At 44.8% G+C, this 25,903-nt stretch overlaps 1 long non-coding RNA gene across 1 annotated transcript in view; it reads right to left on the bottom strand.

The window, feature by feature from the left end:
• LOC308070786 overlaps nt 1-25,903 on the bottom strand; it is a 290,385-nt gene that overhangs the window by 118,730 nt on the left and 145,752 nt on the right. The gene's annotated exons all lie outside the window — the stretch shown is intronic.

Here is a 25,903-nt window from a genome sequence, read left to right as displayed (position 1 = left end):
TGTAAGAAGTGTAATTGCTAAGCTCATGGAGCCACATGATATATGCATTTTGGATATACGAATTAGGTGTAATAATTTGAACTGCAATTGTTATCCATTTGCTTATTTTAAATGTAAGGTATGCCAGGGTAAATGGTGGACACACTGTGAATTCGGATACTCTCCGGCAGGAGTTTGCACACAGTGTTGGAAAAAATTCAAAGAGCTCTCACTAAGTGGAGACTAAAACAATTAGAGTCTAAAAAAAAAAAAAAAAAAAAAAAAATTATTCGGGAATCCCAAGAGTGGTGGGAAATTTTTGCTAAAGGAATAAACCCTCAATATTATTGTTACCACTCCAACCAGTTCCCCTTTATAGCTGAAATCTTGGCTATAAAATGCAGAAGGGAAGTACAAACCGTGTTTTGCTTTGCCCCATTAGTTAAAAGCTGCAAAGTGGGAAGCCTATATAAACAGGCAGACAGCCTGAAGCAGCTGTTCTCCTGAAGAATTCCCTTGCTGCCGTGAAGATGATACACCCCGTGGCTCGAAGCAACCGAGTCGACGGGCAAGGCAGAGGAGGAACAAACTGTGGAGAAAAGAACCAGAACAATGGGACACTAAAGCAACAATGGCCGAACTTCCCCAGGACTGGTAAAAATATACTTAAATTGGCAAAATTGATAGACACCTTTTTTCCTGGTATACTGTTAGTTTTGTTATTGATAATAACCAAAGCAAAAGGGGGAAACCCACATGAACCATTTAAGTGGGAACTAATATCTTGGGAAGGAACGAAAACAATAGCCACTTTTAGCAACCCAGGGCCACCTGAATTCGTAGTGAAACTTTGTGATTTAGTACCAATACCTTGTGAAAAAGGACCTCCATTTTATTTATGCCCGGCCTCTGGACAGCCTTACTGTCATTATCCCGGACACTATTATTGTGGTTATTGGGGATGTGAGACAATAGCCTCGGGCTGGACAGTAAAGGCTCCTGATAAATATATAAAAGCAACCTGGACTCCTAACGGATGTGTACCTGAACAAACAGGTGTAGATCTTACAGGTCTGCGTGACGTGGATTATGTAGCTCCACGTAACAAGAAAGTCTGTACTCACATCAAATTTCAAGTATTGCATCCCCTAGAAGACGAATGGTTGGTAGGACGAACATGGGGAATACGTGTCTATGCAGGAATTCCTAAAGATTGGGGAGGGCATTTTCTCATAAGAAAAATTAAAATACCACATGATTCACTCCCTGTTGGGCCGAATAAAGTATTGAATTCACCCACTTTTCCTAAGAAAAAGATTGTCCCCACAAGTGTTACAACCACTCGTCCAAATTCCCTATCAGTAACAGATAGAACAACTAATGACACAGTGACTGAGTCCTCTTTAGTTAGGGATTCAGGAGTGTCAGAATCCAAAGACCCCTTATGGGATTTAATGCAAGCCTCTTATCGTACCCTTAATGAAAGCAAACCAAATTTAACTAAGGAATGCTGGTTATGTTACAATGTTAGACCACCATATTTTGAGGCAATCGGAATACCAGATAGGATTCAATGGTCTAGTGGTTCAAACCCACAAGAATGTCCATGGGATGACCAGAAGAACCATACGCAAGGAATTACTATTCAATTAGTAACAGGTCAAGGAAAATGTATAGGTACAGTGCCCGAAAAATATCAGTCTTTGTGTAATCAAACAATCACTAAAGTTAACATAAAGAAACATAAGAATCAAAATGACAAATGGGCTATCCCAACACCAGGAGCTAAATGGGTTTGTTCAGACATCGGAGTAACGCCTTGCCTATCCCTAAACGTGTTTAATCAATCTCAGTTTTGTGTACAGGTGATTATTGTTCCTCGTCTGATCTATCACACCTCTGAGGAGGTGTTACGCCACTTTGAAGGAGTCCTGAATAGACAAAAACGAGAGCCAATTACAGTGGTAACCCTAGCTACACTGCTGATAGCGGGCGGAGTTGGAGCAGGTACAGGCATAGCCTCCCTAGTAAAAGGTCAGGAATTACAAAGTTTGCAGATGGCTGTAGATGAGGATTTAGCAAAAATAGAACAATCTATCCAAAATTTAGCCACTTCAGTAAAGTCTTTATCAGAAGTAGTGCTGCAAAATAGAAGAGGATTAGATCTATTGTTTTTAAAGGAAGGAGGGTTATGTGTAGCTCTTAATGAAGAATGTTGTTCTTTTGCTGACCATACGGGAGTAGTCCAGGACACCATGTCTGAACTCCGGAAAAGGTTAGATCAACGTAAGAAAGATCGTGAGGTGAGCAGGTCATGGTATGAAAACTGGTTTAATGTTTCACCTTGGCTAACTACTTTGTTGTCTGCTTTAGCAGGACCGCTTATTATATTGATTCTGGGACTTATATTTGGGCCTTGTATATTACGCTATATTTTACACTTTATTAGAGAACGATTTGACATAGCTAAATTGCTTATTTTAACTATGAAGTCTAGGGAAAATATAAGAGTGTATCTATTAATGAGGATGAAGATTGTTGCGAATGTGTTATGCCACGTGAAAATTGTGCCTATTGTAATTGTGAGGTATTACCTTGTGAGTGTTATGATAAATGTTGGGATTGTGGAAAAAGGTTTATTTGCAGTGCCGAGAATGAAAGTAGTGTCTAATAAACAATAATAGGATAAAAAGAAAAAGGGGGGATTGTAAGAAACTATGGACTAAGATATTGTTTATTAAGATTTATGTTAAGCATAATGTAAAGACTAGGCGCCAGATATCCAGAATGCCTCTTGTGAAAAATAAGATAACCGCCAGATGTTGCTTGTAAAAGAGAAGATAACCGCCAGACAGAAACAAGACAGACGACCCCATATAAAGATATAGGAGTAAGGGGTTAACACCTCCACTACATCCAGGATGCTGCTTGTAAAAGAGAAGATAACCGCCAGACAGAAACAAGACAGAAGACCCCATATAAAGATATATGAGTAAGGGGTTAACACCTCCACTACTTCATGAACACGAAAGTAAAGTATAAAAAAGGACTGTTTAAACTGCTCAGGGCGGCAGCTGGCGGAGCGCAGACTCCCCTGCCGTCCAGCGCTGTCTTTGCTCATATTCTACTTGCTATAATTAATAAAATTTTAATTGGATTATGATCAATTGTGGTCTCAATTTATAACACATTACATAGCTCTCTCTCTTATCCCAAGGCGTCCAAACCTTACAGTCAGGGCATTCAATTTCTTGTCGCCACCATACATATAATAATTCTTTACACCATATACACTTTAAAACATACAGAGGTTCACATTCACCCCTCGGATGTTCAAGACAATAACCACATACCAACATTTGTAATATACTGAATACAGAAATGTTCTCACATTTCCAGCATAAATGAGTATAACAATTATTAATAACCTTGTAATTATTAATTAAAAGGCCACTTTTCTCCACATTCCAACTTATAAAGCGGCCACCATTTTACAATATTTTATCAATGTTTTTCTATTCACATTTCCACCAGCGGATCCTCCAATATCCCTCCAGTGACTCAAAACACATCCTAACGGGCTTTTCTTTAAAATCCCACCACTCTGTTTTCTTCCCATTTTTCCAGCTTACACTCACAGAACACACTTATCACTTACAGAATTTCTACTTACAAAATGCAACACACAGGTATCTTTCTACAGCAACACCAAGAGCTCACTATTATTATCAAAAATATAGCCAAAATCACAGTAACAATTATCAAAGTCAAATTCCACATTCCATAAATCCGGTAACCAAAATAAGCAACACTGCAGCAAATAAGCTTGAAACAATGAATATTCCATTAACGCCTATACATATTCATTACCTGAACCCGCCTACCCTCGCTTCGTATGCTAATTAGCTTATCAGTCTTTCACGCTTGTGCAGATTCTTCCAAAAATTGTGGGCCGGGGTCTTTAGAATATAACAATTATTAATAACCTTGTAATTATTAATTAAAAGGCCACTTTTCTCCACATTCCAGCTTACACTCACAGAACACACTTATCACTTACAGAATTACTACTTACAAAATGCAACACACAGGTATCTTTCTACAGCAACACCAAGAGCTCACTATTATTATAAAAAATATAGCCAAAATCACAGTAACAATTAGGGTACTGCTTCTCTAATCCCCTGAATTACTATAGTTCTCAGGTCCTGCATATGAGTTCTATGCGCCGGATCCTGATTATCCCAATTAGGTCTTTGGAGTGGCCATTTAATATCTGCTTGGGGTCCCTGGGTTTCCTCGGTAGTAAATAATTGACAAAGGATAGATTGCATCTTATCCCAAGTATAAAGGTTTGGTCCCAGAAATTGATCTAATCTTTCTGCCACTCCGAGTGGGTCCTCAATTAAGTTTCCCATCTCGGTCCTTTTAAAATCTCGTAGGTCAGCCGAATTTAGAGGCACAGAAATATATCCGATCACAGGTTGAGGTCCCCCCATGGGCTTTTCTCTTAGGGGGTATATTTGAGCTGCCCCTTTTTGACTTCCAGTTACGCGTCTAGGAAGAGGGGGAGAGACCCTTGTTCCGACTCTGGTGGGGGAATGGGCGCTCTGGGGACCTCTGCAGGAGCAGGAGGAGGAATGTAAGGAGGGGGGGTTAGAAGGGTTTCGTCTAACTCTCCCTTCTTTTTCTTTTGTTTAGTTTTTTTATTTCATTCAGCGGGTAAAGTCTAGCTCCCGGTTTTTTAGCCACACCTCCACATATTGACTCTCCTCCGGGTTAAGGGGTTTTTTTATTATTAACCCAGAGGTTTAATTGCTGTCTTACCCAATCTTCTTCTGACCCATAGACTGGCCAAAAGACATTTTTTGAAATCTTCTTCCCTCCCCATATCTTAGTACAATATTCTATCACTTTCTGCTTATCTTTCCCTAGGGTTCCAGGGAAATATCTCCAATTGTCCAAGATATATGCCAGAGGGGTATTCTTAGGTACAGTGGGTACCCTTCCCATGGGAGTCGAAGGCTTGCTGCCCTTCGCCCCCATCTTCTGGAATATCCACAAACATACACTCACTCGCTCCCCTTTTTCCTGGCCCAGTCCCTCGCGGGAGATGGGAGACGCAGTACTTAAGAGTCCACACTCGCTTGGTTCAGTATATCGAACCTCTCATTCGTTATATTCCAGGAAACCCAATCCCGCCCGAACGGCAAACCTTGCGAACAAATTCGCAATATACTTACGCGTCCTGCGTCTTCGTCCAGACTCCCGTGCACAGAATTTTTATGGGATTTTACCGGTTTCTCCTTTGCTCATTATTCTAGAATTTAGGTTCGTCGGTAAGGTTGGAGTAAGCTGTTGGTCGCGGGGCCGCGAAATGTCGCGGGGCGCCTCCCCGGAGGACCAAAGCCCACTGTTCCTTATCCGAGTCACGGCACCAGAAATTGTTATAAATTGAGACCACAACGGATCATAATCCAATTAAAATTTTATTAATTATAGCAAGTAGAATATGAGCAAAGACAGCGCTGGACGGCAGGGGAGTCTGCGCTCCGCCAACTGCCGCCCTGAGCAGTTTAAACAGTCCTTTTTTATACTTTTTACTTTCGTGTTTATGAAGTAGTGGAGGTGTTAACCCCTTACTCATATATCTTTATATGGGGTTGTCTGTCTTGTTTCTGTCTGGCGGTTATCTTCTCTTTTACAAGCAGCATCCTGGATGTAGTGGAGGTGTTAACCCCTTACTCCTATATCTTTATATGGGGTCGTCTGTCTTGTTTCTGTCTTTCTGTCTGGCGGTTATCTTCTCTTTTACAAGCAGCATCCTGGACATCTGGCGGTTATCTTATTTTTCACAAGAGGCATCCTGGATATCTGGCGCCTAGTCTTTACATTATGCTTAACATAAATCTTAATAAACAATATCCTAGTCCATAGTTTCTTACACTGTTGGATGAAGCATGGAGGGTGTTTAGTAATAGAGAAGAAGAATATCGGCGGGGACAAAGGAAATTGATAGCTGCCATTCAAGAAAAAGGGGAACGGAGAGGTGGCAGGCGAGATTCGTCTCGATTAGAAAAGGATCAGTGCGCTATATGCAGGGGCTTTGGTCATTGGAAAAGGGAATGTCCAGGAACAGGGAAGGGGGTCGGAAAACCTCGGCGAACGTGAAGATAGCCAATGTAATAGAAGACTGACGGGAACCTGGGGAATCTACCCTAGCGGATCCACTGGTTATAATTAAGCTAGGGGAAAAGCAGCAACAAGTGGAGTTTTTGATAGATACAGGAGCAACATATTCGGTTTTGAATCAAGCCTTAATGCCTTTAGGAGATGATTACGTTGTAGCACAGGGAGCAACTGGTCAAAGTGAAAAGGCGTATTTTTGCGAACCTTTAAAGTATAAATTGGGAAAACAATGGGGTATCCACAAGTTCTTATACATGCCCAACTCCCCAAAGGCACTTTTGGGGAGAGATTTGTTGGAACAATTAGGAGCAAAGATCACGTTTGAAAAAGGGGAAATTACTCTGGAGGTAAAGGATCGACAATATACACAGGCATTAAGTCTAGTCCTAACTAGTCTCCCCTCGGAAGGGAAAATTGATGAGGAAATTCTGAACCAAGTGTATCCAGGAGTCTGGGCTACTGATGTGCCTGGAAGAGCGAAAAATGCTCCACCTGTTGAAGTTAAGATAAAGGAAGGTCAACGACCGGTAAGGATTAAACAATATCCTCTAAAGAAAGAGGACAGGGAGGGAATCCGGCCAGTGATAGAAAAATTTTTGCAGCTAGGACTATTAAAGGAATGTGAGTCTGAATTCAATACCCCTATATTACCTATTCAGAAGTACGATGGGTCATATAGGGTGGTTCAAGACTTGCGCGCAGTGAACAGGATTACTGAGGATCTCTACCCAGTCGTGGCAAACCCGTATACCCTACTGACTGCATTGGCACCTGAATTAATCTGGTTTACTGTTCTAGATTTAAGGGATGCTTTCTTTTGCCTCCCTCTCCACGAAGCCAGTCAAAAGTTGTTTGCATTCGAGTGGGAAAATCCTAAAAGTGGTCGAAAGACCCAGCTCACTTGGACGGTGTTGCCGCAAGGATTTAAGAATAGTCCTACCATCTTCGGCAATCAGCTTGCGAGAGACCTGGAATCCTGGGAAGCCCCGTCCGAGAAAGGAAAATCGTTACAGTATGTGGATGACACCCTGATCGCTACCAACACAGAGGAAGATTGTATGGCGTGGACGGTGAGTCTGTTGAATTTCTTAGGGCTTCAAGGATACAGGGTGTCCAAGAAGAAGGCCCAGGTAATGCAGCGTAAAGTGAATTATTTGGGCTATGAGATCAGTGCGGGACAGAGAACTTTGGGGCAGGCCCGCAAAGAGGTGATATGCCAAACTAAAAAACCCCAGACGGTAAAGGAATTGTGAACCTTTCTGGGAATGACAGGGTGGTGTCGATTGTGGATCTACAATTATGGACTGCTTGTTAAACCATTATATGCGCTGACAGCGACTGAGCAGAAACACCTCGAATGGAATAAAGAGGCTGAACAAGCTTTTGAACAACTAAAGAAGGCTCTGATGTCAGCCCCGGCTTTAGGACTCCCGGATGTGGGTAAGCCGTTCCTCCTTTTTTCTCACGAGAAACAGGGCATTGCCCTAGGAATATTGGCACAGGAGCTAGGTCCGTATCGTCGGGCAGTTGGCTACCTCTCTAAACAGTTAGACGCGACTGCAAAGGGCTGGCCTGGATGCCTAAGGGCAGTTGCGGCTGTGATACTAAATATACAGGAAGCCCGAAAATTCACCCTGGGCCAGAAAATGACTGGTTTTGTGTCCCATGCAGTGTCGGCAGTATTGGAAGCAAAGGGTGGACACTGGCTATCTCCACAAAGATTCCTGCGATATCAAGCTGTAATAGTGGAACAAGATGATGTGGAAGTCGTGGTTACTAACATTGTCAACCCAGCTTCTTTTCTCAGCGGAAACACAGGAGAACCAGTGCATCATGACTGCTTGGAAACTATTGAAGCGACATACGCAAGTCGCCCAGACTTAAAGGATAGCCCCATAGAAAACGGAGAAAACTGGTTCACAGACGGGAGCAGCTATGTCCTGAATGGCAATCGACACGCAGGATACGCCATCACCACCAGTCAAGAGGTAATAGAGTCAGGACCTTTGCCCATGAACACCTCCGCACAAAAGGCAGAAATAATTGCCCTAACTCGAGCCCTGGAGTTGGCTCAGAGCAAAACTGTAAACATTTACACAGACACAAAATATGCCTTTGGAGTTGTACACGCACATGGAGCAATTTGAAAAGAAAGACGTTTATTGAACTCCCAAGGAAAGAATATCAAACATGCAGAAGAAATTCTGAAGTTACTAGAAGCTGTCCAACTCCCTGAGAAAGTGGCAATTATGCATATTAAGGCACACCAGAAAGTGAGCTCAGATTTGGAAAAAGGGAATGAACTGGCAGACAGAGAGGCAAAACAAGTAGCCAAAACAAAAATAAAAGTAGCAGGGGCTTTAATCCCCGATAGGCATATTTCCCTACAAGATAAACCAAAATACACTAGGGAAGATCAGAAACTTATTTCAGACTTAGAAGGATCATATAATAAAGAGGGATGGGCTTATACCCCACAGGGAAAGTTAATTGTCCCCTCATATTTACTGTGGCACTTAATACGGGAAGAACATAGGAAGAGACATTGGGGAATGGAGGCTCTGTATAAACATCTGATAAAAGATATTGTAGCTAGAAACTTATATACCACAGTGAGACAGGTGACTCAACAGTGTGACCTTTGCCTCCAGACTAATCCAAAGAATACTCCCAAATTAGAAATGGGCCAGATTGGAAAGGGTAATGGGCCTGGACAACAATGGCAGGTTGATTTCACAGAACTTCCAAGAAAAGGGGGGTACCGATATTTGCTGGTATTAACTGATACCTTTTCAGGTTGGCCAGAAGCATTCCCAACCAGAACTGCCAAGGCTCGGGAGGTAACTAAAATACTAATACAAGAAATAATACCGCGTTTTGGGGTTCCAGCAACCATATCCTCTGACAGAGGACCACACTTTGTTTCAAAAATAGTGCAACAAACCAGCCACCATTTAGGTATAGATTGGCAACTTCACACCCCATATCGCCCTCAGTCGAGTGGCCAAGTGGAGAAAATGAACCACTTAATCAAACAGCAAATTGTAAAGTTGGGACAAGAAGCAAACTCGCCATGGCCTCAGTCTCTCCCTTTAGCCCTTTTGTGTATACGGACAAGACCGAGGGCGAGGGAAGGACTGAGCCCTTTTGAAATTCTGTATGGACGCCCCTATGGAATACAAAAGGGGACATCAATGCAAATTGGGGATGAAATTATGACTTCCTATATGGTGGCATTGAGCAAGCAGCTCAATAAAACTGGAAAACATGTAACTGGGACCCGAGGAAGGGGTCTGGATGGGCCTGTACATGATATCCAACCTGGAGATTATGTATATGTAAAGTCTCTTGCAGAAAAAACCTTGAAACCACAGTGGGAAGGACCATACCAAGTACTCCTCACCTCCTTCACAGCAGTCAAAATTAAAGAACAGAATGCCTGGATTCATCATACCCGTGTAAAGAAGTCGCCACAAAAGCTTTGGACATCAGAAATTCAAGGGCCATTAAAGCTCAAGCTAAAAAGATAGGATGTGGGTTAAATTTAATATGATTCTGATAATTTCACAGGTGATAGACACAGCGGCCTGGCGAGAGAACTGGTATGTTCAGGCGATTCAAAACATCACCAAAATTTTAAATAAGACAGATTGTTGGATCTGTACCCAAATGCCAAGACATTCTGGTTATGAGATACCGTTAATAGGCATCCCACTGCCAGTTCCCCTGACGAACCGCCAAGACGGCTCCTTTTGGGGAAATACAATCTGGAGCACAGACCCTCAGGTTAAGTGGGGACGAGAATTAAAAATCACTGTCGAAGAGACCAGCACACTGGGGGATAACTGCCTGGTAAGTTCGGGAAAAGGACTGTTCGTGGGAGAACACCCAAATTGTAACCGAAGTCATACATTAAATATGACAGGTAGAGATTTGGGATTTTTGAAATTGAACTATACCGGTCTCCCGACCCCACGAGGGACAGGGTGGTATTGGTTGTGCGGCACAATGGCTCGTAAAGTCTTGCCCATAGGATGGCGAGGAGCATGCACTCTGGGAGGTCTGGTCCCCAATATTACTATCATTGACGGGTCAACACGACCCCCCATAAGGAAAAAACAGAACATCGTAAATAACCCCCTCATAAACAGACCAACGAGTTTCCACAGTTTTGCGCGATGGTTCATTCCGTTTTTAGGGGTTAGTGAGTTGGAAAAGGCAATAATAAACATCTCAGCTATAATAGAAACAGTGGAAAATAGGACAGTTGATGCTCTCCTGGCACTTCAGAAGGAAGTTACTGACTTATCAAAAATAGTGTCACAGAATTGTATGGCTTTAGATTTTCTATTAGCCTTCCAAGGAGGGGTATGCACTGTGATCAATGTAGATTGTTGCATGTATGCAGATCAAAGCGGGCGAATTACAGAGGACCTCCAAGAAATTAGGAAACAAGTAAATATTCTACATAAAGTGACACAAGATAACACTTCTTGGGGCTTTTCTGAATTATGGGAGAAATTGACATCCTGGTTGCCCAATCTAACATGGTTAAAACAATTATTTGTAATGATCATTGTGATTGTCTTTCTACTTTTAATTATTGGTATAGCTATCCGTTGTGGATTTTGGTGGCTTAAGGGAACTGGAAATTCCTATAGTGAATGGAAGAGAAATCAACTGCGACAAAAATTAGAATCTAATCAATACTTCGAGTCTGAGTAAAAGAATTTACTAATTTCTTTGAAAAGGGGGGACTGAGAGAGAAGGGGTTAAGAGACAGAGTAAAGTTTAACGATTATTATGATAGTCTGCTTAGCTGTTTAGGGTAATGATAGTCTGCTTGGCCGTTTAGGGTAAAGTTTTAACGATTATAATAGTCTGCTTAGCTGTTTGCCATATCTTACATGGTTTATTTGGGTGTTGTGATAAGGTATACGGGAGTAAAGAGCCTTATGACCTTATAAGTCCAGCTTTATGACCATATAAGTCAAAAGAACAATTACAACCTTGCAAGAACAAGCCAAAGCCAGTTCTGCGGTTTGGACAAAAACCAGGACGCTACTGAGCCTGCGCCAGATGTGGGGGTAACTAGCAAGACTCGCCTGCCTTCATCCTCAGGACCCCTGACGACCACCACCAGGGGACACTGCGCAAACTCAGTCGAGAAAAAAATATGGAAATAGCTCGCAGAACTAATTTTAATACGAAGCGGGGATAGGTAATGCATATGTATAGGCGCATTACAACACATTATGAATATGTAATGAGATGCCTTATAAAAACAGAGCAAGTTTTCGTGTCAGGCGCACACGGTTTTGGCAGGACTAACCCACCCACCCCCACCCCACCCCCCGTGCTGCCCAGCGCTGAATAAACATACCTACTTTACAATCTTACAGATTGTGGAGTCTGCTTTCCGCGCGTCAGTCTCAGAACAAATCTGAATACTTAAGGAATTAAAACAGATGAGTCGGCCAAAGGAAAATTTAAACATACTTACTTTAACAATGCCAAGGTGTTATTACTAAAGTGCAAGCACTTTGACAGCAGGTATCTTACGAGTGCTGTGCAAAGTGACACAGAAAAGCCTCAAGAAAAATCTACTAGAGTTTGGGTCAATACACTAAATCCCAGCACAATGGTTCAAGGGTAAGGGCACTTTAAAACAGAGTGTGTCCTGAATCACGTTAGGAAGAAGACAAAGAACATATCCTGCTGGGAAGATCATTCATGATTAGGAAAACTCGATCAGGCTACTATAAATTTGTCCCGGGTTAGAAAAGGCCAAGAATCTTTCAAAGGACACTACAAAAAAATAACATTTAAGACAAAAGGCAGTGTAGCAGCAAACGGAATTAAAAGGAGTCCTGGAAAGTAAATCTTTCAGTAATAAGCAAGCAAGGCTAATAACAATCTAGGGCATAGAAAAGATTAGCTCAGCACCAGGATGCACAGCAGACAGGAGAGCAAATTAGTTCCCTCTTACCAAAATGTAAATGGAGGGGGGGGGGGGGAGGAATTCAGTACTTAGTGTTTCTCTTTATTTTTCCTGCATCTAATTTTTAACTGTTAAGAGAAATAACACAAAAGCTTTATTTTTGCTAATGCCAGGCAACCAGAATCTGGAATTTAAATTAATCCTTTACACACTGCCATCTGGGGATCATTTCTACCAGATCCAACAAGGATACAAGGGATAGGACAAGAGGAAATGGCCTCAGGTTGCCCCAGGGGAGGTTTAGATTGGACATTAGGAAAAAATTCTTCACTGAAAGGGTTGTCAAGGACTGGAACCAGCTGCCCAGGGAAGTTTCAGGGTGGCCTCACCATCCCTGGAGGCATTTCAAAGATGTGCAGATGTGGTGCTCAAGGACACAGTTTAGTGATGGACTTGGCAGTGTCAGGTTAATGGCTGGACTCAATGATCTTAAAGGACTTTTCCAACCTAAATGATTCTATGATTCTATGCTGTTCAAAACGACCTACAGTCTTCCTTCAAAAAAGAGGGGGTATACTGCTGTTTCAATTGTACTGGGTAGGGGTAATCCAGCCTCACAGCACTCTTTAAATTAAAGTTTACAAGCACCGAGATATTCCCCAGTGACTGCACTTTAGCTAGTTTGATATTAAGCTATACATTTTTCTTAACGTGATTAGCAGCATATCTCAAGCTATGTTTGAACATATTCTTAGGTGAATGGGAGATACTACCAGCTTTTCATTAGACAGAACACATGAGTATTTTAAAAAGCCAAGTTCTAACAGAATACACAGCACAAGCATGTGTTTCTGCCAAGATATTTTCTATTAAGCAAATCAAATGCATATGTTCGTTCTCTCCCTCTTCTGTCCATACTTAAAATCCCGGCAAATTTGCAGAACAGCGCAAAGAGCAAGGTGTTAGAACTTACAGAGAAGTCCCACAACTGCTCTCGCACACGCAAAGCTACGTGCTTACCTTTGCACTCCCATTTGTTACACAACACACTTTGGTGCCTGGGAATTTGATTGATTTAGATTCGCCCTGACAGAAGGAAGCCTTTTTTTTTAACCGTTTGACCTTGTTTCACTTCTAACTGGAAGATCAGTCCTGCCAGGAAGGAGAGGTGAAACCTCACGACAGCTAGAGGGTGAATAATCTCTCTTCAAACTCTCAAACTCTGCGTATGAAGTTTCCTTTACAATTTGTACTCCACCGGGCTATTAAAGATGTACGAAAAGCACAGCAAGAAATCAAGCCGCCCGTCAGTACAGAAGGTGCCAGCAGCTCCTCCTCGTTTCACGAAAATCCAGCCCTCACACTGAGGCTGCGAGACCAAATCCTGTGCAGCTGGAAGCAGCAGCGAGCCCTGGCCCCGGGGAAGGGCAGCTCAGCACCCTGCAAGGACGAGGCGCATCGCTCCGCTCCCCGCCACCCCGGGATGCCACACAGCCCCGACGCCGGGCAGCGGCGGCAGCACGGGCTCGCTGACGGTAACGGCGACCCTCCTGCCTCCCCCGAACGCGTAACGAGAGGCGAAAGCACCGTCCGGGCCGGCGGGCAAAGCACCTGGAGCCGCATCTCCCACCCCGGCAGGCCCGCCACCCGCCGGGCCGCCACCCCCCTCGCACCCAGACGGGGGGCGAGCCCCGGGAAGGGACATGTCGCACCGGGACGTCGCGCAGCCCCGCCGAGCGCCGAGGCCGGCCGGGGCTGGCAGTGACCGTCTCCTCGGGACCTGATGCTGCCGTCGAACGGCCGGATCCCATCGCCCGCCGTGCAACGGATCGAGCACCCGCACGGCCGAGGGACCAGGCACGCGTCTCTGCGGGGACGGGAGCTGGGGGGCAAACCCACAAAGCTAGCACAGCTCGTCGCGACAGGAAAATACTTTATACACCTGGAAAAACCGTTTACGATGACCTTTAGTCACACTTAATCCTCACTGGGTCTTACGAGCCTCGTCCCCATTTAAAGGCACAGCGGTCTTAACTTTCACTCAAGTGTTCATGCACAGTTCAAGTCATTTCTGTTTGGTCCCATTAACCAACTGGTTCTCCTTGACCTTACCTTATGCCCCAGCTTGACCCATGGCGTCTGTTCCCCCTCCCGAGGCCGTGTGCTGCCAAGCGCCTGCAACACGCTCTGTCCTCCGGACCCTCTCCTGTGCTTCGCTGCAGACACATCTTTTCTCTACGTCGCCACTTAAGGCGCAGAGCTGCCTTCTGCTGACCACCGATGTGCAAGCCGTCGGTCCGCAGCGCCTCCCGGGGCGCCGGGGGCTGCCTGCGGCGCGGCGCGGCGCGGGGCCGGGGGCGGCTCTGCGGGGGCTGCCTGCGGCTGAGGCGGAGCCGCGAGTGCGGAGCCGCAGCGCAGCCCCCGGGCTCGCCCCCTGCGGAGGGCTGCCCGCTCCCTTCCCTGCGCGCTCCCCGGCGCTCGCCGCCTCGCTCCGGCCTCTCCCGGAAAAGGGGTCCGGTCTCCGGCTGGCAAACGCCTGCCCCGAGCCGGGCACGGCCAGCGCCGCCGTCGCAGGAGCGTGCCGGGGCGAGGGGCGGCGGCGAAACGTCTCGAACCTCGGCAGCGACAGCCCCGACCGCGCGGAGACCCGGCAGCGAGCCCGGGCCCCCCGCGGGAGGCGGCTCCGGCTGACCGGCACCTTCACGCCGCACTCGCGGCCTCTGCCGCGGCCGTTCCCGTCCTCCGCAACCGCTCGGGGGGCGCCCGTCACCCGCAGCTCCCCCGGCTCGCCCGCGCCGCTCCCGCAGCCGCCCCCGGGCAGGGCGGGGGGGGACGGCGGAGCCCTCCCCGGCTGCCGTGCGGGGTCTGCGGCCCGGGCACAGCGGCCCCGCCGGCGCACCCCGCAGCGAGCGCACCGCGGCGCGGGGGGGCGGGGGGCGGCCACCGGGTTCCAGCCGCCGGCTGTCCCCGAGGGAGGGGCGGGCGGGGTCGCTCCAGCCCGCGGCACCGCCTGCCGGACCGCCCGCCGGCCGGGAGGGGTGTCCCCCCGCCCCGGGTGGCCCCCCGCCCCCCGAGCCGCCCCCCTCTCGCAGCCCGGGCTGCTGCCGAGCTCCTCTGCCGAGAGCCCGAGGGAGATCGCTGCCCCCCGGGCCCCGCTGCCCACCCGGGCCTGGAAAAGCGCAGCCCCCTGCAGCGTGCTTACAGGCACCGGGGGCTGGGGGCTGCCTCTGCCTGCCTGTGCGGGTATGCACACCGCATAACCTAGCGCTGACCCGAACTGCATGCACACGTGTGTGCGGTGGGCATGCCCGCTCGGCACGCGTGTGCCCACTGGAACACACTTCCTTGGCCGCAGCCGGGGCGGGGGCTGCAGCAGCCTCCCCTCTCTCCTGGGCTGGTACTGTAATAAGTAACTAAAGGTAATTTGCTGATCGACCAAGGCAAGCAAGAGGAACGAACCCGTCGTGGTGGTCTTAAGAACTTCCTGTTTAACAAGAAGAGACATGTCCACAATGTGATCTTGCTACACCAAACATGGGAACGTCCTGTCTGGCAAGAAACCACCACAACAGAAGCAGCAGAGGGGCTACTGAGGGTGTCAGAAGCGACCTCGGGGAAGAGAAAAAGAGCTGCTCAGCTTGCTTGAATTTGCGCGCCGTTGGTGGAGCAGGAGACTCCCCGGCCGCCCAGCGCTGTTTTGCTTACTTGTCGCTTGCTTTAATAAATCACATTTTCTAATTGGCCAGTCTCTGGCATTTCACTGGACAGGTAAACTATAACAATTTTGGTGCCGTGACTCGGATAAGGGCAATCTGGCCTGAGGTCCGTGGCAGGGGAGGCGCCCCGCTGGATAAGCAGCCCTTGTCGGGGTGCTTCTACGCCAAATCCTTTACCGACGAACCTCAAATGTGACAGTGAGCAAATAAAACCGGTTACCCCGTAATCTTTGTGCACGAAGCCCGAATGAAGACGCAGGACGCGTGAGTATAGGCCGGTGAACCGTTCGGTTGGGGTTGGGTATCCTGAAGCGGGCTTGTGTGAGACGCCCAGGGAGGGCGAAGTGAGTGCGGACCCTCAGTAGTGCGGTTTCCAGACCCCGCGAGGGGCTGCGCCACGAACCAGGGGAAGCGAGTGCGTGAGTGAAAGAAGGCGCCTCGGAAGACGGGACAGAGGAAAAGCAAAGCCCTGTGATCCCATGGGTGGTTCTGGGGTCCAGATTAGGCTCCCACAGATACCACCGGAGAGTCCGCTAGGAGTAACGATAAAATTTTGGGATGCGTACCCTTCTAGGCAGGGTAAGAGTAAAGTAAGATTGATACACTACTGTATGGAAGTTTGAGGTGGGAAACAAATTAGGGGCGACCACCTCTACTGACCGGTCTTCGGGGCATCTGAAGACTGGATATGCCAGGCTTTGAATATATATGTGAATTCAAAAGACCCCTTTTGCCTGGAGGAAAGTGAGTATGCTTCCTTATGGGTAGGGTCTGAAACTAGGGCCCTCGTGTTCCCGTTAAAAGAAAACAAGGGGGGAAAAAGAAGAAGAATAGAAGTGAGGATGAGATCCCTACCTCTCCCCCTCCGTATACACCTCCACCGCCCTCCTCCCCCCCAGCTCTTACCACCTCCCTCACTCCCCTCCCGCTGCTATCTAGACCCTGTGAAAGTGTTAAAGTATTGGGGTGAGTTTGTACAAAGCCCCGTACCCCCTCGAAGGTGCGGCTGAGTCACGCTGGATGCACGGCAGGGTGTTTGCTGTTTGCCTGCGAAGGCTGATATGTAATAACACAGACTTAAAGCAACAAGTAGCAGATGTGCATTCAGGGTAAGAAAGAGTTAAAACAGAAGTGCTGCTGCAGAGGCAGGCTTGTGTAACCTGCAGAGCAGGAAGAGCATCTCCTGCCCCGAATCCTCCTGATGGTGGGGAGGAGGGGGTTGCTGTTGCTGACGATTGAGCAGAAGGACCTGACAATGTCACCCCGAGTGCTGCAGCATTTGCAGCACAACAGGACCTGTAACGGCCCCTCTAGGGCAGGCAGCGGGTCTGAGGAGAGTAAAGGTGAACCTCTGATGGGGAAATTTAGATGTTTGAAAGTCAGTTGTGAATAGGACTGGATAAAGGTTTGAGTTGATTTTTACTAAGGTAATCGTGATGTAGAAAAGTTGGTGAATACAAAACCAACTTATTTGGTGTTAAACTTCAGTGAAAAGAATTTGTTACAGTTGTGGGAGCTGCTGGCCACCAGGAAAATATCCTGAAACCTTTAAAGTACAAACTAAGAAAACAAATAAGAATGCCAAATTCACCAAAATCTTTGTTGAGAAGAGATTTATTAGAACATCTAGACGTTTAAAGAAGGGGAAATGAATCCAAAAGTTAAAAATGATCAATTAACTAAAATGTTGAGCTTATCTTTAATTCAACAGAAAAGTGGAAGAGAAGACCTCCCTGAAGTAAAAGAAATCTTTAACCAGGTATATCTGAAAGTAAATTCCAAGTAAAGGGAAAAATGCTTTCCCTGTTACAGTAAAAATGATAAACAGGAGGCCTGCCTAGTTCAGGTAAAACAATATCCCTTGGTCAGCAAGGCTGTGGGGAATACTGCATAAAAAAAACTAAAATAAAATACACTCTGTAGTAGTTCTACTAATGTAAATCTGTGTTTTACCATGACTGTGACTTGTTATGGGATGCGCAGATGAAACTCTGCATTGACAACAAAGTACAAGGAATAAGGTTGGTCAAGTGCCTCCTACCACAATCAAGGGCAAGACTGGGTTGGCCTCTGTGTTTGCCACCAAGAAGGATCTTGAGCTCTGCTGCTGGCTGCAACCCAGTAGGCGTTGAGCGGTGGGGACATATGCCATGCCAGACCTTGATGTGAGGAATGGCCCCCTCTGTTATAAGAGGGTTGTCCAGGAAAGAAGAACATAAGATGGCCCATTAAGGCACTGATTTGGAAATTGGAAACCGCCTGGCCGACCATGAAGCCATACAAGTAGCAGAAGAGGTAGGAAAGAAGGAATTAACCTTAATACCAGATGGTAAAATCCAAACTGTAAGTACAGATCAAGAGCCAAATTATTCTAAAGAAAACTTAAAGGTAATTCAGGATATGAATGATAAAATAAATAAGTGGACTTATTTGAGGGATGGTCGTATAGTGGTACCATCCAATTTAATATGGACCACAGCCGTAATAGAACATAATAAGATGTATTGGGGAGCTGATAATTTATATAAAAGTCTAAATCAGAAATTGATAGGGCAGAAATTGTTTACTGTAATAAAACAGGTGACTCAGCCAACGTGAAATGTGTTTGAAAATTAGCCAGGGCAACAGTAGCAAGTTGATTTTTCCAGACTCCCAAGAATTGAGGGGGTACTGATATTTATTAAATGAATGGACACCCCAACGTATCATACAGTATTATGGACCTGCAACTTGGAATCCTAATGAACTTATTAACGGCGCTGGAGAACCTATCTACAATCTGAATCATATCATTCGTCTACAGGCTGTCTTGGAAATTATTACTAATCAAACAGCTAAAGCTTTTGACGTGAAATGCAACTTATCAACACAGGATGGTTCTCGATTACCTGCTAGCCGAAGAAAGAGGTGTTTGTGATAAAGTAAATGTTTCCAATTGTTGTTTGAAAAGTGATGACAATGGTGAGGTAGTTAAACAAATCACATCAGAGACAGGGAAGTTAGCCCATGTTCCCATCGGAACTTGGAAAGACGAATATTGACTTGTTTTCCTGGCTTCTCGGGAGCCCCTGGGTAAAACGAATCCTATTTTATTTGTTATGTGGATTAGCCACCTTATTGTTTTTGCCATGTGCTGTTCCATGTTTTATAAGATTAATTCAACACGTTATAACTAACATGCAATTTGCTATTATGGTTTCACCCGATGGCGTTAAACAAATGCGAGTAGTATGACAAAATGTACACACAAAATAACATTTTAATAGCCAACAAGAATTTGGAAACAATTGACTCTTAACAATTCAGATAACAATGTAAGCTGAGTAAAAAAAAAAAATAGAATAGCAACAAAAACAAGCGCCAGGAACGCAAAACGAGGATATGGAAATGCCTTTTATACTTTTTCACCTCCGCCATAAGTTCTTGACGTGAGACAACAGAAAAACGCACCCTCTGCCTAAACAGCAACAGGAAAAAAAAAAAAAAAAAATATATATAAAATTTTGATCTTCTTTCTAATGAACCATGTTATAAATTGAGACCACAATGGATCATAATCCAATTAAAATTTTATTAATTATAGCAAGTAGAATATGAGCAAAACAGCGCTGGACGACAGGGGAGTCTGCGCTCCGCCAACTGCCGTCCTGAGCAGTTTAAACAGTCCTTTTTTATACTTTTTACTTTCGTGTTTATGAAGTAGTGGAGGTGTTAACCCCTTACTCATATATCTTTATATGGGGTTGTCTGTCTTGTTTCTGTCTGGCGGTTATCTTCTCTTTTACAAGCAGCATCCTGGATGTAGTGGAGGTGTTAACCCCTTACTCCTATATCTTTATATGGGGTCGTCTGTCTTGTTTCTGTCTGGCGGTTATCTTCTCTTTTACAAGCAGCATCCTGGACATCTGGCGGTTATCTTATTTTTCACAAGAGGCATCCTGGATATCTGGTGCCTAGTCTTTACATTATGCTTAACATAAATCTTAATAAACAATATCCTAGTCCATAGTTTCTTACAATCCCCCCTTTTTCTTTTTATCCTATTATTGTTTATTAGACGCTACTTTCATTCTCGGCACTGCAAATAAACCTTTTTCCACAATCCCAACATTTATCATAACACTCACAAGGTAATACGTCACAATTACAATAGGCGTAGTTGGGTAATACATATAATAATAACATACAAAACCAAAACTTAAAAATAACACTTTTTCTTAACACATTCTTTTTTTTTTTTTTTTTTTTTTTTTAATGCGTCACTATCATGGCTAGACTATAGGGATTTCGCATGCGCGGTCTTTCCAGATTTTTCCAGCACATTCTGTGGGGCTTTAAAATCGCGCATGCGCATGTTCAAAGGTATACACGGACCATTCGCGTGATCAACAATGGCTACTGCGTGCCCAGATGAAGTCCCAAACCCCTTTCCCGAGCTTACCACTCCGGTAAGTCTGTTAATGGTAACATTCATGGCACTATGGCCAAATGACAGGTCCCAGTTTTCAATGTAAGGTTTTTTCACCACCAGACCACCACGTCACCTGCCAGAGAAGAAAGGTCTAGAGTGGACATTTCGCCCTCTGAACATTCTGTAAGGTGAGTGTTCTCAAAACGTTTAACCTATATGGTTCATTAGAAAGAAGATCAAAATTTTATATATATATCTTTTTTTTTTTTTTTTTTCCTGTTGCTGTTTAGGCAGAGGGTGCGTTTTTCTGTTGTCTCACGTCAAGAACTTATGGCGGAGGTGAAAAAGTATAAAAGGCGTTTCCATATCGTCGTCTTTGCGTTCCTGGCGCTTGTTTTTATTGCTATTCTATTTTTTTTTTTACTCAGCTTACATTATTATCTGAATTGTTAAGAGTTAATTGTTTCCAAATTCTTGTTGGCTATTAAAATGTTATTTTGTGTGTACATTTTGTCATACTACTCGCATTTGTTTAACGCCATCGGGTGAAACCATAATAGCAAATTGCATGTTAGTTATAACGTGTTGAGTTAATCTTATAAACATGGAACAACACATGGCAAAAACAATAAGGTGGCTAATCCACATAACAAATAAAATAGGATTCGTTTTACCCAGGGGCTCCCGAGAAGCCAGGAAAACAAGTCAATATTCGTCTTTCCAAGTTCAGACGGGAACATGGGCTAACTTCCCTGTCTCTGATGTGGTTTGTTTAACTACCTCACCATTGTCATCACTTTTCAAACAACAATTGGAGACATTTACTTTACCACAAACACCTCTTTCTTTGGCTAGCAGGTAGTCCAGAACCATCCTGTGTTGATAAATTGCATTTAACATCAAAAGCTTTAGCTGTTTGATTAATAATAATTTCCAAGACAGCCTGTAGACGAATGATATGATTCAGATTGTAGATAGGTTCTCGAGCGCCGTTAATAAGTTCATTAGGATTCCAAGTTGCAGGTTTATAATACTGTATGATACGTTGGGGTGTCCATTCATTTAATAAATATTGGTACCCCCTCAATTCTTGGGAGTCTGGAAAAATCAACTTGCCACTGTTGCCCTGGCTAATTTTCAAACACATTTCACAATGCTGAGTCACCTGTTTTATTACAGTAAACAATTTCTGCCCTATCAATTTCTGATTTAGACTTTTATATAAATTATCAGCTCCCCAATGCATCTTATTATGTTCTATTACGGCTGTGGTCCATATTAAATTGGATGGTACCACTATACGACCATCCCTCAAATAAGTTAGAATAATTTGGCTCCTGATCTGTACTTACAGTTTGGATTTTACCATCTGGTATTAAGGATAATTCCTCTTTTCCTACCTCCTCTGCTACTTGTATGGCTTCATGGTCGGCCAGGCGGTTTCCAATTTCCAAATCAGTGCCTTAATGGGCCATCTTATGTTCTTCTTTCCTGGACGACCCTCTTATAACAGAGGGGGCCCTTCCTCACATCAAGGTCTGGCATGGCATATGTCCCCACCGCTCAACGCCTACTGGGTTGCAGCCAGCAGCAGAGCTCAAGATCCTTCTTGGTGGCAAACACAGAGACCAACCCAGTCTTGCCCTTGATTGTGGTAGGAGGCACTTGACCAGCCTTATTCTTTGTACTTTGTTGTCAATGCAAAGCTTCATTTGCACATCCCATAACAAGTCACAGTCATGGTAAAACACAGATTTACATTAGTAGAACTACTACAGAGTGTATTTTATTTTAGTTTTTTTTATGCAGTATTCCCCACAGCCTTGCTGACCAAGGGATATTGTTTTACCTGAACTAGGCAGGCCTCCTGTTTATCATTTTTACTGTAACAGGGAAAGCATTTTTCCCTTTACTTGGAATTTACTTTCAGATATACTTGGTTAAAGATTTCTTTTACTTCAGGGAGGTCTTCTCTTCCACTTTTCTGTTGAATTAAAGATAAGCTCAACATTTTAGTTAATTGATCATTTTAACTTTTGGATTCATTTCCCCTTCTTTAAACGTCTAGATGTTCTAATAAATCTCTTCTCAACAAAGATTTTGGTGAATTTGGCATTCTTATTTGTTTTCTTAGTTTGTACTTTAAAGGTTTCAGGATATTTTCCTGGCGGCCAGCAGCTCCCACAACTGTAACAAATTCTTTTCACTGAAGTTTAACACCAAATAAGTTGGTTTTGTATTCACCAACTTTTCTACATCACGATTACCTTAGTAAAAATCAACTCGAACCTTTATCCAGTCCTATTCACAACTGACTTTCAAACATCTAAATTTCCCCATCAGAGATTCACCTTTACTCTCCTCAGACCCGCTGCCTGCCCTAGAGGGGCCGTTACCGGTCCTGTTGTGCTGCAAATGCTGCAGCAATTGGGGTGACATTGTCAGGTCCTTCTGCTCAATCGTCAGCAACAGCAACCCCCTCCTCCTCACCAGCGAAGGGTTCGGGGCAGGAGATGCTGTTCCTGCTCTGCAGGTTACACAAGCCTGCCTCTGCAGCAGCACTTCTGTTTTAACTCTTTCTTACCCTGAATGCAAATCTGTTACTTGTTGCTTTAAGTCTGTGTTATTACATATCAGCCTTCGCAGGCAAATAGCAAACACCCTGCCATGCGTCCAGCGTGACTCAGCCGCACCTTCGAGGGGGTACGGGGGTTTGTACAAACTCACCCCAATACTTTAACACTTTCACAGGGTTTTTTTACTCTCCACCCCCCCCCCCACCCCCCCCACCCCCCCCACCCCCCCCCCCCCCCCCCCGGCTTCAGATCTTACATACATTAGCACAAGTTTTTTTATCTTACAACGTGTTTCATTCTGGTTGCTCCATAGAAGGAACCACAACCTCCCCTCTGATCCTTTTCCATTGCTAATATTAAGGGATCTTGTGGAGCTAGGTTAATACCACACTCTTTTGCCACTCTGGGTGATTCCTCAGAGTGAAAAACATACCAGCATACATTATGTAAGAAACTATGGACTAAGATATTGTTTATTAAGATTTATGTTAAGCATAATGTAAAGACTAGGCGCCAGATATCCAGAATGCCTCTTGTGAAAAATAAGATAACCGCCAGATGTTGCTTGTAAAAGAGAAGATAACCGCCAGACAGAAACAAGACTGACGACCCCATATAAAGATATATGAGTAAGGGGTTAACACCTCCACTACATCCAGGATGCTGCTTGTAAAAGAGAAGATAACCGCCAGACAGAAACAAGACAGAAGACCCCATATAAAGATATATGAGTAAGGGGTTAACACCTCCACTACTTCATGAACACGAAAGTAAAGTATAAAAAAGGACTGTTTAAACTGCTCAGGGCGGCAGTTGGCGGAGCGCAGACTCCCCTGCCGTCCAGCGCTGTCTTTGCTCATATTCTACTTGCTATAATTAATAAAATTTTAATTGGATTATGATCAATTGTGGTCTCAATTTATAACAATTTCTGGTGCCGTGACTCGGATAAGGAACAGTGGGCTTTGGTCCTCCGGGGGGGCGCCCCGCGGCATTTCGCGGCCCCGCGACCAACAGCTTACTCCAACCTTACCGACGAACCTAAATTCTAGAATAATGAGCAAAGGAGAAACCGGTAAAATCCCATAAAAATTCTGTGCACGGGAGTCCGGACGAAGACGCAGGACGCGTAAGTATATTGCGAATTTGTTCGCGGGTTTTGCCGTTCGGGCGGGATTGGGTTTCCTGGAATATAACGAGTGAGAGGTTTGATATACTGAACCAAGCGAGTGCGGACTCTTAAGTACTGCGTCTCCCATCTCCCGCGAGGGACTGGGCCAGGAACAAGGGGAGCGAGTGAGTGTGTGTTTGTGGATATTCCAGAAGATGGGGGCGAAGGGCAGCAAGCCTTCGACTCCCATGGGAAGGGTACCCACTGTACCTAAGAATACCCCTCTGGCATGTATCTTAGACAATTGGAGATATTTCCCTGGAACCCTAGGGAAAGATAAGCAGAAAATGATAGAATATTGTACTAAGATATGGGGAGGGAAGAAGATTTCTAAAAATGTCTTTTGGCCAGTCTATGGGTCAGAAGAAGATTGGATAAGACAGCAATTAAACCTCTGGGTTAATAATAAAAAACCCCTTAACCCGGAGGAGAGTCAATATGCGGAGGTGTGGCTAGAAAGACCGGGAGCTAGACTTTACCCGCTGAATGAAATAAAAACTAAACAAAAGAAAAAGAAGGGAGAGTTAGACGAAACCCTTCTAACCCCCCCTCCTTACATTCCTCCTCCTGCTCCTGCAGAGGTCCCCAGAGCGCCCACTCCCCCACCAGAGTCAGAACAAGGGTCTCTCCCCCTCTTCCTAGACGCGTAACTGGAAGTCAAAAAGGGGCAGCTCAGATGTACCCCCTAAGGGAAATGCCCATGGGGGGACCTCAACCTGTGATCGGATATATTTCTGTGCCTCTAAATTCGGCTGACCTACGAGATTTTAAAAGGACCGAGATGGGAAACTTAATTGAGGACCCACTCGGAGTGGCAGAAAGATTAGATCAATTTCTGGGACCAAATCTTTATACTTGGGATGAGATGCAATCTATCCTTGGTCAATTATTTACTACTGAGGAAAGAGATATGATTAGACGAGCAGGAATGAGACTGTGGGATGCTCAGCATGCCCAGGGACCCCAAGCAGATATTAAATGGCCACTTCAAAAACCTAATTGGGATAACCAGGATCCGGCGCATAGAACTCATATGCAGGACCTGAGAACTATAGTAATTCAGGGGATTAGAGAAGCAGTACCCCATGGCCAAAATATCAATAAAGCATTTAATGAAATGCAAAAGAAAGATGAGAGCCCCACTGAGTGGCTGGAACGACTGAGGAAAGCCCTTCAGCTGTACTCTGGGGTAAATCCAGACGACCCTTTAGGGCAAGCACTCCTCAAAACTCAGTTTGTGGCAAAATCATGGGAAGATATCAGAAAGAAGATTGAAAAGTTAGAAGACTGGCAGAATAGAGGGTTGGATGAATTATTGAGGGAAGCTCAGAAAGTCTACGTAAGGCGGGAAGAAGAGAGCAGCAAGCGACAAATAAAAATGATAGTAGCAGCAGTCAGAGAGGATCACAAAGGGCGAACTGGTGAACACAGATCTGCTGGAACGAAACAAGGGAACGTAATAGTAAAAAAGGAACAGAGATATTGTTTCTACTGTGGAAAGAAGGGACATATAAAAAAGAATTGCAGAGAAAGGATCAGGGATGAGGAAATATTGAAAACGGAATAGGAGAGTCAGGGGCTTTATATTTTAGGGGACCGGAGTCATCATGAGCCCTTGATAAAATTAAAAATAGGACCCCATAAACAAGAGTTCACCTTTTTAGTAGACACTGGAGCTGAGAAATCAACTATTAAGCAAATACCTGAGGGATGTAAAGTTTCCCCTGAAAAAGTACAAGTAATTGGGACAAAAGGAGAACCCTTTAAAGTAAACAAAATCAAAAATGTGGTATTCGAAACTGAAAATAAATTTGGAATGGGTGAACTCTTGCTCGTCCCTGAAGCAGAATTTAATCTGTTAGGACGAGATTTAATTGTTGAATTGCAATTAGAAATTAAAGTAAAAAATCAAGAGCTAAC

The sequence above is a fragment of the Falco punctatus genome (genome assembly GCF_963210335.1).
Source record: "Falco punctatus genome assembly, chromosome: 10".
Classification (NCBI taxonomy): Eukaryota; Metazoa; Chordata; class Aves; order Falconiformes; family Falconidae; genus Falco; species Falco punctatus.
Note: the sequence above shows the minus strand (reverse complement) of the source record. Positions and strands in the feature narration are given on the sequence as shown.